Raw genomic sequence first — 14,255 nt, 5'->3', positions numbered from 1 at the left:
TCAGTTACAAGACCCTTAAACTTACCTAGGTTTCCTGCTCAATGGGCCTAGGATTATTAATCAAAAGGCAACAATCAGGAGAGATCATTTAAATACACTTAATGACTTCCAGAAGCTTCTAGGCGATATAAATTGGCTTTGACCATATCTTAAATTAACCACAGGGGAGTTAAAACCATGTTTGAGATATTAAAAGGAGACCCTAATCCACAATCATTCAGGACTATATCTCCTGATGCATTAGCTGCTCTTAAAAAGGTGGAGGATGCTATTGCAGGTCAATTTGTTACCAATATTGATTATTCTTTTCCCTTAATGCTCATTATATTTAATACTTCCATCACTCCAACGGGTCTTTTCTGGCAAGATAATCCTATTATGTGGATTCATCTTCCTTCCTCACCCAAAAAGGTGCTATTGCCTTATTATGATGCAGTAGCTGATCTGATTCTCATGGGGAGAGAAGATTCTAGAAAATATTTTGGAATAGAACCATATAAGATTATTCAACCCTACACCCGATCTCAGGTCAATTGGCTGTTACAAAATACTGACACCTGGCCTATAGCTTGTGCCTCATTCACCGGTGATATAGATAATCATTATCCACCAAATAAATTGGTTCAGTTTTGCAAACTACATCCTTTTGTGTTCCCTCGTATTATTAGAAGGGAGCCCTTACACAATGCTCTTGTCTTTACTGATGGGTCATCCACAGGAACAGCTGCTTACACCTTCCTTGATAGAACTGTCACTTTCCAGACGAAATGCACATCTGCCCAACTTGTTGAATTACAGGCTCTTATTGCAGTTTTATCTGCCTTTCCCAATCAACCCCTTAATATCTACACAGACAGTGCCTACTTAGCGCACTCGGTGCCACTCCTTGAAACTGTCTCTCAGATCAGATATGTTTCTAAAACAGCATCACTGTTCCTTCAATGTCAGACATTCATCCATAATAGAGGGGAGCCTTTGTTTATTGGACACATCAGAGCTCACTCTGGCCTTCCGGGGCCATTGGTTAAGGGCAACAGAATTGCTGACACAGCCACCAAAATGGTTGCAGTAGCTTTTTCAGATAATATTAAGCAAGCTCAAGACACTCATAACCTACATCATTTAAATGCCCGCTCTCTTAGGTTACTCTATAAAATCACTAGGGAACAAGCAAGGCAAATAGTAAAAGGCTGTACCACATGTGCTACTCATCTACCAGTTCCATATCTAGGAGTTAATCCAAAAGGCCTTGTTCTTAACATGGTGTGGCAAATGGATGTAACCCATTTTTTAGAGTTTGGTAATCTAAAATATATTCATGTTTGCATAGACACATTTAGTGGATTTATATTGGCTACACTTCAGGCTGGAGAAGCAACGAAACACGTAATTGCCCATCTATTACATTGTTTCTCAGTCTTGGGCATACCTAAACAAATTAAAACAGATAACGGCCCTGGATATACAGCAAAAACCCTCCAAACATTTTGTGAAAAATTACAAATTCAACATGTCACCGGAATTCCTTATAATCCTCAAGGCCAAGGAATGGTTGAGAGAGCACACCTCTCTCTTAAAACTACTATTGATAAAATAAAAAAGGGGGAATGGTACCCAATCAAGGGTTCTCCCCGTAATATACTCAATCATGCTTTACTCATTCTTAATTTTTTAAAAATGGATGATCATGGGAAATCTGCCACTGATCGTTTCTGGCACCTGGAATCTCAAAAGCATTTTGCCATGGTAAAATGGAAAGATTCACTGGATAGTTCATGGCATGGTCCAGACCCAGTCTTAATCTGGGGTCGAAGTTCAGTCTGCATCTTCTCTCAAAAAGCTGATGCAGCCAGATGGCTGCCAGAGCGCCTTGTACACCAAGTTAATGAAGTTACCTCCTCCAGGGATAAAAATCATCCCTGAGAGTCCTTTCTTTTCCTTCCACAGGAATGAACAAAACATTTCTTCTCTGGATGATGGCTGCCTGTTCACTGCTCTCCTACAGCCATGCAGGGTTTGAGAACCCTGCTAAGGCTCAAGAAGTGCTGTTTCTATGCCAACAAGTCAGGAATTGTTAAGGACAAGATCAAACAGCTGCAAGAAGACCTAGAAAGACGCCGACGAGCACTGGCTGATAATCCACTATGGACTGGATTCAGTGGACTCCTTCCCTATCTCCTTCCTTTCTTAGGTCCCCTCCTTTGCTTGCTGCTTGTCGTATCTATAGGTCCTTTGATATTCAACAAGATTATGGCTTTCATCAAAGCTCAAATTGAGGCTATACAGGCAAAACCTATTCAGGTTCATTACCATCGACTGGAGATGATGGATTGTGATGGTGCAACATTTGATCAATATTAGATCCTAATAGACCATCACCCCTGCATGCTGAACTGGTCAGCCAATGACGGGTAAGGTTCGTGGGAGCGCATACCAACCTAAGACAGGAAATGAGGGCTAGAGCCTCATTATCCAATGACGGGTAAGGATGCTGCTCTGGCACGGACAACCTAAGACAGGCGCAGTTCCCGAGGGATTGTCACTCCAGCTCTATAAAATAAAAAAGGGGGACCTGTCCGGAGCCGGCAGGTCATGTGCCCTGCCTTGCCTCAAGGTCACGCCCCCTGCCTTGCCTCATGGTCACGCCCCCTGCCTCACCTCATGTTGAGCTAAGATGGCGCCTGCCAGATGCTGGCGGGCGTGCCTCTACCTGTACACACAACTGTCAGACTATACCAGGTGCATCAGACTAGATTGCGTGGTGCTTCACGACTGGCCAACTACACTTCCTTATTTGAGTTCTGGCGCGAGGACTAGTCTTGCCTTCACGCGCTTTCCCCGATTGGTTTTTGTACTTTATGTTAACTGTGTTTATTCCCCTAATAAACGAGACTTGATCAGGCTTTTGTCTTGTCTCCATTTCCCATGTCTCTTGTCTCTCCCAATCCCTGCTCCCCCCCTCCAGGTTCCCATTGAAGTCCTGCAGGTCGGGACAATCATGTAAGATGGAGTTTTGCCCCAAGGCTGGCCTGCCACCTGTACTTTCTCTTGCTTTGGAAAAGAAGTAAAAGAGACAAGCTTGAACCAGTGGCTCTGCATTGTGAAGGGTATCCAGTTTGCTGGACTGTCATCTCTAAGTATGTAGGAAAGCCCTCTCCAGGAGACAGACAAAGGCATTGCTGAAAGGATATTGTGGCAAAGAATGCTAATAGGATCCAGAGCTTCATTAGCATCTGTACAGATGAGATCTGCAGGTGCTCAGGTGGCAGCTTGGTGGAGGGGAGGGTGAAGAAAGACCATTTAGACAAAATGGCTAGCAGCCTTGTGGTCTGCAAACTCTCCCCTCCTTATTGGCAGTCTGACTCTCCATGTTCATTACTGCCATGACCTGAAGATGGGATGATGTCTTCAGGTCTCAGAATCACCCTTCTTTTCAGAAAGAGTAGCTGATGGTAAATGAGTTGATGGTGTATTAGCAATCAATATAGGCTTTTATCCTTGATTAAAAATATAAAATGTACACACTCACACACCAAAAAAGGTAGAGCTCTGGAGAAAAGTGAGAAGAATCAAAACAAAATACTCAGTGTCTCTGGCCACAGACTTTGTAGGGAACTTGAGGACACCTGAGTATCAATCTTCAGAACAAGGCACGTGCACTTCCCCAACCACAGTGGCTCACATGCAGCACCCAGAGATCCAAGGCCAGCCTGGGGACTCCTGGTGCCCTCCCCAGACACACCACCTGCCCCACCATCCCTGGCATCAACTCTCCTTCTCTGTTCTCCTGCCACTCTGGGTCAGCTTCTCCAAAGTGTGAGTCTTTGACTACCCTGTTCCCCATCCAACTCTCAACTTGCTGTTTTCTCTATAATCTATGGTACATTTGAAGACTTTGGACTAGACCAAATGTTCTGCTACCTACGTTCTCTCCTTTCCTTTCCTCTTCTCCTCCCCAGCCTTCTTCAAGATCTCTGATTTGTTGATTATCCAATTATCCATTCCCTATGTTTACCTCATCCCTCTGAAGCCAGAATTGGGTACAGGCAGTTAGTGTAGAAATAGGGAATGGGTCAAATTGAGGAAATGAAGGCCATGAAAGCCATCTGCCTCTGGAAGTTGGAGACTGCCCCTGGGAGAATGGAATGTCAAGGATCTCCGGAGCTCATTGATTACAAAATTCACCTGCCTTTATCAAGGACTGCAAGCAAGGAGCTGCTAATTAATGCCCCCTAGGCCCTTGCCTGGCTGAATCACTTTGGCTTTCCCCCTGCCCATTCACTGCTCACTTTTTACATCTCACCTGCAAAACCAGGCCTAGTAGGCAGGAAGGACAGAGCTAAGTGGGGAGAGAACTGGAGTAAAAAAGAGACTTTAACCTATAAAAGATGTAGGGTGCGCACACTTCTTGGGACTTTAGAACATCAGCCATGGCCCCCCCTCCCTCCTGGGAGAAGGCTATATTATTACCTTTAAATAAAACCTGCTTAACATGCTTGCCTTGGCGTGCTTCTCTAGTGTTCAAACTTCAACATTACAGGGAGCACTGTTTGTCACCGGCAAACGGCATTATCACCTCTATCTCTCTTGGTTTAAGTTACCACCCTCTGTTCAGGGACACTTTGATCTCTATTTGTTTCCCTCTGGGGATCTGTGTTTGCATTTGGGGCCCTGTGGAATTCTTCTTCCTCTTCTACATTACAGAGTAACCCAAACCTTCCTTGAACTGGAACTTTCATCCAGCAAACCTTTTACTTTAAACAGTTCAGGACTGGCCTCTTTACCTTTCTTTATTCTGGTATAACACAGAATCTTGCTATTAAAAAAAAGAATTTCTGAACAACAGTACCAATTGCTTGGATGCTTTGCTAATGCCCCACATTACACCCTCTCTGTTCCTGGGAGAGTCATAACTAAATTTATACCTGTCCCAACCATTTTCATCTTGAGGGGTAAGAAAAAAAATCCTCTTAGTTTTGGTGCCAAGTGATCTATTATTAAGAATATTTATAAAGCAAACATCATCTGATAATCCTGTGTGGTGCAGGGCTTTGGGAAGGTTCTGGAGTGAAGAAGGAAAGGTAGCTAGGTAAGCGCCTGGTGAAGCAGGTAGAATTCAGTCAGTGAGCAGATTCAGCCTGGCCCTCTCCACTCCCTGGAGCAGCTACAGAGATGCAAGGGGTGGGTGTCCTTGAATCAGAGCTTCAGTGAAGTCGAGCTCTGTTTCTTGAAGAGACAATGGGGTTGGAGGAATAAGTGTGACAGGAGGATGAAGGGAGGTAACTTGAGCCTGGAAGAGCCACAGAGAATTCTAGACTATCTTGGTCAGGGTCTGGTACAGCCTCAGACCCAAGGCTTTCTCTACATCTTCAGTTCCTGCTGGTACCTGCCCCGGGCCCCTCCGTCCTAGCAAGGCTGGGAAGCCCATTTTATAATTTTCACTTGGCTAACAAGTTAAAAGGGCTTGTCTTCCCTGTTTGCATCAGAGGCCTTGGTCACACTGAGGAAGGAACCTGCATGGGAAACATAACCTGGCCAGGATGGCAAAGCAGTCTGACCTTGTCTTTGGGATGGCCTTGGGAGGGTGCATCTCAGAGCTTCCGGACCTTGTAGCTACTCAGTGTTACCTCAGGGTTAGGGAGGATTAAACACCTGTGCCTTGTGTGGGGGAGGGGAAGAAGAGAAGCTGCTACATCTCTTCCAGGTATTTTTTTGTTTGTTTGTTTGTTTCAGATGAAGTCTTCAGGTGAAGACCACAAGGAACCAGTTTAACCAGCCAAATTACCCCAAATCACTCTTCTGGGTGATCCAGTGTGACCTTGTTCATTATAATCTCATTATCATGCTAAATTCTCTAGCCAGGATGTGTTCCCACCCACCATTTTCAAACAAATATGCAATAAATGAAGACACATGATCTCAGAGCACACATGTGCAGAAATATGTCATCCCCCACCTCTGATAGTAAGTCTCTACAGTATGAATATGCGTGTGTCTCCCTGATAAAAGCCCCTGCTTTTTTTGTTTGGGAAGACACTCTGTTTTGAGAAATATCACCAGTGCACTCCTTACTTGCTGCAAATTATAGACTTTCCTTTACTCTTTTATCTCATGATTATGTTTAATGACTTTGCACTTGGCAAGGGTGAACCCATTTTGCATTCAGTTACATAATCTTGACAAGGTTAGGGACTACAGTACAGAGGAGACAGAGAGGCAAGGATCAAAGTTTTTGATTGCATATCCAGGGCCATATTTTAAGACAAACATGTGGACAAAGTCTAGCTAGCAGTGGGAAATGAGGCCAGAGGTTTTTCAAGTAAATTCACTGGATTATCAGCACAGGGCTCTCCAGGAGTTGCTGACCAATCTGTAGAGGTGAGGTCTACCATGAGCTCTCTAAGGAGTTCATCAGGTTTGACAATCATAGTTGCTGGTTTAGGTTACATAGTAAAAATTGCTTCTACAATAGTAGTGAGACCACTAACAAAGAGAAGATGAGAGAAAACCCAAATCACTAAAATTCTGGATGAACAAGGAAATATCACAACAGACATGATTGAAATACAAAACATAATCAGAAGCTATTTTGAAAATCTATACTCCAACAAAATAGAAAATTTCAAAGACATCAACAGGTTTCTAGAGACATATGAATTGTCTAAACTGAACGAGGAGGACATAAACAATTTAAATAGACCAATTTCAAGTAATGAAATAGAAGAAGTCATCAAAAGCCTACCAACAAAGAAAAGTACAGGACCAGATGGGTTCTCAGCCGAGTTCTACAAAACCTTTAAAGAAGAGCTCATTCCAATACTTCTCAAAGTATTCCATGAAATAGAAGAGAAGGGAACCCTCCCAAACTCATTCTATGAAGCCAATATCACCCTGATACCTAAACCAGACAGAGACACATCGAGGAAAGAAAATTTCAGACCAATATCCTTAATGAACATTGACGCAAAAATTCTCAACAAAATTTTAGCAAATCGCATACAAAAACATATTAAAAAGATAGTGCACCATGATCAAGTGGGTTTCATCCCAGGGACGCAAGGTTGGTTCAACATCAGGAAATCAAAAATGTAATTCACCATATCAATAGACTTAAAGTCAAGAATCACATGATTATTTCAATAGATGCAGAAAAAGCATTTGATAAAATACAGCAGCCCTTCATGCTCAAAACACTAGAAAAAATAGGGATAATGGGAACATTCCTTAACATTGTAAAGGCCATCTACGCTAAGCCCATGGCCAATATCATTCTAAATGGTGAAAAACTGAAAGCATTCCCCCTAAAAACTGGAACAAGGCAGGGATGCCCTCTTTCACCACTTCTATTCAATATCGTTCTTGAAACTCTAGCCAGAGCAATTAGACAGACCAAAGAAATTAAAGGGATACGAATTGGAAAAGAAGAACTCAAACTATTCCTATTTGCTGATGATATGATTATATACTTAGAGGAACCAGGAAATTCCACCAGAAAACTTTTAGAACTCATAAGTGAATTCAGTAAAGTGGCAGGTTACAAGATCAATGCTCATAAATCCAATGCATTTTTATACATAAGTGATGAATCTTCAGAAAGAGAAATTAGGAAAACTACCCCATTCACAATAGCATTGAAAAAAATAAAATACTTGGGAATCAATCTCACAAAAGAGGTGAAAGACCTCTACAATGAGAACTACCGAACACTAAAGAAAGAAATTAAAGAAAACCTTAGAAGATGGAAAGATCTCCCATGTTCTTGGATAGGCCGAATTAATATTGTCAAAATGGCCATACTACCAAAAGTGCTATACAGATTCAATGCAATTCCAAATAAAATCCCAATGATGTCCCTTACAGAAATAGAGCAAGCAATCATGAAATTCATCTGGAAGAATAAGAAACCCAGAATAGCTAAAGCAATCCTTCACAGGAAAAATGAAGCTGGGAGTATCACAATACCAGAACTTCAACTATACTACAAAGTAATAGTAACAAAACTGGCATGGTATTGGTATCAAAATAGACAGGTAGATCAATAGTACAGAATAGAGGACATGGACACAAACCCAAATAAATGCAATTTTCTCATACTAGACAAAGGTGCCAAAAATATGCAATGGAGAAAAGATAGCCTCTTCAACAAATGGTGCTGGGAAAACTGGAAATCCATATGCAACAGAATGAAACTAAACCCATATCTCTCACCCTGCACAAAACTCAACTCAAAATGGATCAAGGACCTTGGAATTAGACCAGAGACCCTGCGTCTTATAGAAGTAAAAGTAGGTCCAGATCTTCAACATGTTGGCTTAGGACAAGACTTCCTCAACAGGACTCCCATAGCACAAGAAATAAAAGCAAGAATCAATAAGTGGGATAGATTCAAACTAAAAATCTTTCTCTCAGCAAAGGAAACTATCAGCAATGAGAAGAAAGAGCCTACAGAGTGGGAGAAAATCTTTGCCAATCATACTTCAGATAGACTACTAATCTCCAGAATCTATAAAGAACTCAAAAAACTCTACACCAAGAATACAAATAACCCAATCCACAAATGGGCTAAGGAAATGAACAGACACTTCACAGAAGATCTACAAGCAATCCACAAACATTGAAAAAATGTTCAACATCTCTAGTAATAAGAGAAATGCAAATCAAAACCACCCTAAGATTCCATCTCATCCCAATTAGAATGGCACCTATCAAGAATACAAGTAACAGGGGCCCACTCGGCTCACAGCCGAACTCAGCGCGGGTCTCTGGGGCTGCTCTCCCAGCAACTAGAGCCGCCTCTGCCCCCGCTTCTGAGGGCTCACGCCGCACTCCGGGCTTGAGGGACCCGCCCCGAGCTCGTGCCACCTTGGGAGCCGCGGCCCGGCCAGTGACCCACACTAAGTTCATGGGGCCTCAGGAAGCTTGCGCGTGGTCCTGCCCCGCCAGGACAACACATGGGATGAGGACAGCCTGCTTTGGGGCGCCCTGAGGCTGCGGCTGCCCGCCGAGGTTTTCTCAGTCTCTGCACTAATCCTTCTCCCCAGTCCTGACCATCAAAGCTGTCTCCAGTCTTGGCCGGATGTTCCCCAGGGAGCAAAATCACTTTCAGGATACATGACCTCCAATAGGACTTGGAAATAATTTGGAGGCTACTGTTATGCTTGGAACAGCTAAACAACAATGAGAAACTCACTCAAGAGTAATTGGGAACCTCAATATCTAGAAGACATGAAGAAAGCCACCCAAATATTCACACACAGTGTTTATGAGACCACAAGCTTGATTTTTCTGGCTTCATTACTTGGAAAGCAGATTGTGGGTCACAGGTCTGTTCCTGCCATCTATGGAACTCTAGCATTTCCGAATGGCCACCCACTGCTATAAGCAGCTACACTCCAGTTGTTTGGTTTCATCTTCTGGACAGGCAGGAGATCCAGAACTGTGAAGACATGGAGGAAGCAGTCATCAGAGGAGCAACACATGGAAAAGCAGACAGGCCTTTGTGATATACTTCTAATTGCTCAGATATTGCTAAAGCTTACAACTATTAAACCATAGCTTCACCACCACAACATAACTCCTGTCATCATCCCAAGCACCCACAATCACCTGGTTGTTTGACACCCCTCTAGAGAGCCTGAAATATCTCTTCAGTTGGCTTTCTGAGGTTAATAAGTCTTATTCCAATCACCCAAGTGGACATCTCACCCAGTGAATAAAGGCCTGGCATCAGAACACCTGAACCAGGAAGAACAAAAACAGAAAACTCACTTTTGTTCTGTAACCTAGGAAAACATTCATTCTAAGATGTAACATATTCTTGAGTGATTTGTGGCATCCTGCTTTGAAAAAGGAAGAGGAAGTGTTGAGTACATCTCTTCCCTCTTTTAGGAATAGGGTTGTCAGGAGCCTATTTTCCATGTGAACATGCAAAGTTCATCAGATTTTAGTTCTAAAGAATAACTCAAATGCTTCCAATTTGTGGGCCTATATATATGGAGTTTTGCGGTCATCACACTTATCCTCATGATCCTCCAAGAGCGGAACAAACTGAAAATGACTCCTCTTTTCAACCTCATCAGAGGATTGAGGTCAAAGGGTCAACCATAGCTCCCCAAATTGGTGTGGCTGGAAAATCTAGACCATTAGCTTAACCAAGCAGGAAACTCTGCTGGAGCCTGTAGTTGGGTAGGAAAACTGACACTGTCATTGGAAATGACTGGAGGTGCAGTGCTGTCAAGCTGAACAAATAAAAGGCCCCAGGGAAGAGCCAGTCTTGTGGACCTCTTCATACTTTCACACATTTACTTCAGTTACCCTACTAGCTTTTCAGGATGAACATCAGAAAAAGGTAGCCTCTTGCTTCCAGTTGGGAAAGAAAAAAGTGAAAGCATTAGGATCTGTGTCCATCTGGCTCTGTTCTCCTTTTTATGAAAAGAACATACGCCCACAGGAGAAACCTCCTGAGCAGAGAATAACCAGTTTAGATTGTGACAGGGTCTCCTTGGACTGGGGAGTGGAAAGGATCCAAATCCAGCCTCTCTAGACTTTCACCTGGGAGAAGGGAAATATCTAACTCCAGTTCCCTTTGTACTTCCTGTCACACCAGAGGAGGAGGAATAAGAAGGACTTGTGGAGTCACAGTCCAGGGTTCCAGGCTCACTCATTGACTAGTCACAGGATAAAACAAGACTTTCCTCACTCCGCACCGCACTCTTCGTCCCTAGAACCTCCGTATACTAACAGCAGTTTTCAACAGAAGGAATGGGGAATATCAGATAGCATGAAAAAGAAATCCCTACGGGAAAACTAAAGTCACAACTAAATTAAAAGAAATACACCACAAGCTAACACACCTCAATTCTGAATCAGAAAAATTAAAAAAAAAAAAATCACACTAAAAAAAAAAAAAAAAAAAAAAAAAAAAGTAACAATAGGTGTTGGCGAGGATGTGGGGAAAAAGGTACACTCATACATTGCTGGTGGGGTTGCAAATTAGTGCAGCCACTCTGGAAAGCAGTATGGAGATTCCTTAGAAAACTTGGAATGGAACCACCATTTGACCCAGCTATCCCACTCCTTGGCCTATATCCAAAGGACTTAAAATCAGCATACTACAGAGATACAGCCACATCAATGTTCATAGCTGCTCAATTCACAATAGACAGATTGAGGAACCAACCTAGATGTCCTTCAATTGATGAATGAATAAAGAAACTGTGGTATATATATATATATATATATATATATATATATATATATATATATATATATATACACAATGGAATATTACTTAGCCATAAAGAATGATAAAATTATGGCATTTGCAGTCAAATGGATGAAATTGGAGAATATCATACTAAGTGAGATAAGTCAATGTCAAGAAAGCAAAGGATGAATGATCTCACTGATAAGTGGATGATGACACATAATGGGGGGTGGGAGGGGTTAGTATTAGGGTTAGAGTTAGGGTTAGGAGGGTGGCAAGAATGGAGGAAGGAAGGACTGTATAGAGGGAAAAGAGGGGTGGGAGGGGTGGATGGAAGGGAAAAAGTAACAGAATGAATCAAGCATTACCCTATGTAAATTTATGATTACACAAATGGTATGCCTTTAGTCCATGTACAAAGAGAGAAACAACATGTATCCCATTTGTTTACAATAAAAAAAATGAAAAAAAAAATAGTAGTGAGACATTGTTAAGTATTCTCAAGGGGTTTTAAAAGAAGAAGAGAAATGCACCTATTTGATGGCATGATCACAAAGGTGACCCATGTCAAGGCTGTTTAATGAAACATAGTGTCCACTCATGGCCTGCACTGTGGACAGTCCCTGGGTCACTACAGTGAGTTTTGTTTACAAGTCTGGGTTGGGACACAAGGTTCGGAGGAAGCACAGGCTTCTCAGCACGAACAACATCTTTGTTGTTTTCCAGAAGTCTCCACAGAGTTTGGAGACTTCAAAAGAGGAAGATGACAGCCTTTGCCCAAATAACTTCCAATTGAATAATGGAATCATTCTGTTTAAAAACTTTCTAGAGATTTGAAAATACTACTAATCTTCCTTGTGGAAGGGCTATGAAAATCTCTCTGATCAAGACAGATTTTGAAAAACAGTTCCTTGGTCATATTTTTGAATTAAGAATGGATAAATTAGTGATCCAAATAGAATGAATGCTCAGTCTTGTCAAGATACTCTGAAATATCTAGCAGCAATATTTATTTTCTATAGGAGGAAAAAATCTCAAGATGTAGACTTTTGAGCATTATTTAAAAGACATTGAAAAGTCCAAGTTAAAATTGGATTTTACCAGACTGCAGGAGCAGTTATCTAACAAGAACCCATGTGCAAAAAATTCTTTAGTTACCATCTCAGGATGCAGAAAGCAAGGCAGTTCAGTGCATCATGGTGGGGTCAGGAGTACACACAGTCTGAAAGAGGACCTGATTTTTACTCCCAGTGTTACCCATGAGTAGTTGTGTAACCTCAGGCAAGTGTCTTAACTGTCTTAAGTCTCAGTTTCCTCATCTGCAAAATAGTAATACTAATAATTATAGTACCCTTTCCTCATCCTCTTAGAGGTGTTTGTGAGGGTTATTGGAGCTACTGGGTGTCAACGTTCAGATCACCATTTCTGGTACACAGTGAGCCCTGATGAGGGCTTGTGGTTATTACTATTGGTATCTCTACTACTTTTATTATAATCCTGGGATTTTCAGTAGTGCTTATACATTCAGGATGGTCAAGAAGACTCTTCTGGGTGGAGAGAGGAAAGGAGGTTGTTGTACTAGAGTGTTAAACATGTGGGTTTAAATTCTTCATGTCCTTGAAGTCCCTCACGTGATATTAAACCTTCCTCAGGGACTTGCCCCTGTACCCAAGTTCCCATAGCAGTTGTTTTCCACACACGTACTGTTTTAGATTTTCCTTAACATTTTCACATACACAATCTTCGCCTCCCAACCAGACTATAAATTTCTCCTGGGTTCACTTCATACCATCTTTTTTTTTTTTAAACCTCTCAGAAGTCAACACATTGTGTTCATGAATCACATAATGATGTTTCGATCAAGGGATGGTATTAGCGATAGTGCAGTAGTCCCCTAGACAATATGTCCTGTGACATCATGGGCCTTCTATTTTGTGGGTTCTCTCTATGATGTGCATGTAATGGTGAAACTGCAAAATGACAAGAGTTCTCAGAACATATCTCAACCACAAATGACAAAGGGCTGCATGTATGGTGGATAAATAAATGAGTATAAGCATGTGTATGTTACATTACCTTTGGACCTTTTGTCATTCTTTTTCTCCTGATAAGAGCAAGGAGACTCACTGAACTAATCACAAAAGCTCTGTGCTTCCTGTGCCTGGCAGTGAACGCAACATTTAAAGGCCTTGTCTTGCTGGAACTGGCACATTGAATGGTTGCTGAGAGAATTCTGAAGAGAAGAGGAACACTCAGGGATGCTTTGCAGGGCCCTGGTGACTCACTCAGTCAAGTTTGGAATACTTTGAGCCAGGTGTGATGAGCTCAGTTCTTGAAGTGGAGACACCAGACTCCGTTGCTTTCTTCCAACACAAATCAGTTGGTGGATTTAGTGCTCCTATTATCAAAGTTTCCGCAGAGCAAATATCAGGGGAGTGTCTCAAAGAGATTCTTAAGGAGAGGGGCTTCTGACTTGGGGGCGTAGTTTGAAGGGCTTCCTCCAGGTGTTCCTGACATGTCCTTCTTAGTGGACCACAACCCACATTAAGAGAGCATAGTATACATATATCAGATATATATCTCAAAGGGTTTTATGAAATAATGCACATGTTAGGGGATGCCCTCTGATGTTTTCCCATTCTATTTCATTCTTTCATTAAAAATGATGATTGTGACAGGAAGGAAGGGAATCCTGTCATTTGTAGCAACATGGGTGGAACTGGAGGACGTTATGTTAACTGAAATGAGTTAGGTATAGAAAGGCAAGTACTGCATAGTTTTACTGATATGTGGAAGCTAAAAATTTGTTCTCAAAGAAGAAGAGAATAGAATGGTGGTTACCAGAGGCAGGAAAGTGTGTGGGGGAGAAGGGGATGGAGACAGGATGGTTAATAGGTAAAGGGGGCAGTTGGGTAGGAGGAATAATTTATAATGTTCTGTAGCACAGTAGGATAACTATGGTTGACAACAATGATTGATTGTTTCAAATAGCTTATAGAGAGGATTTTGAATGTCTGCAACACAAAGAAACAGTAAATGTCTGAGATGC

General features: G+C 42.0%; 1 pseudogene across 1 annotated transcript in view; it reads right to left on the bottom strand.

Moving 5' to 3' along the window:
* The window catches only part of LOC306662202 (voltage-dependent L-type calcium channel subunit alpha-1C-like), a 143,267-nt pseudogene that overhangs the window by 108,651 nt on the left and 20,361 nt on the right, over window positions 1–14,255 (bottom strand). The window lies entirely within an intron of this gene.

This window comes from Sciurus vulgaris, assembly GCF_902686455.1.
Source record: "Sciurus vulgaris genome assembly, chromosome: 5".
NCBI classification, from domain to species: Eukaryota; Metazoa; Chordata; class Mammalia; order Rodentia; family Sciuridae; genus Sciurus; species Sciurus vulgaris.
Note: the sequence above shows the minus strand (reverse complement) of the source record. Positions and strands in the feature narration are given on the sequence as shown.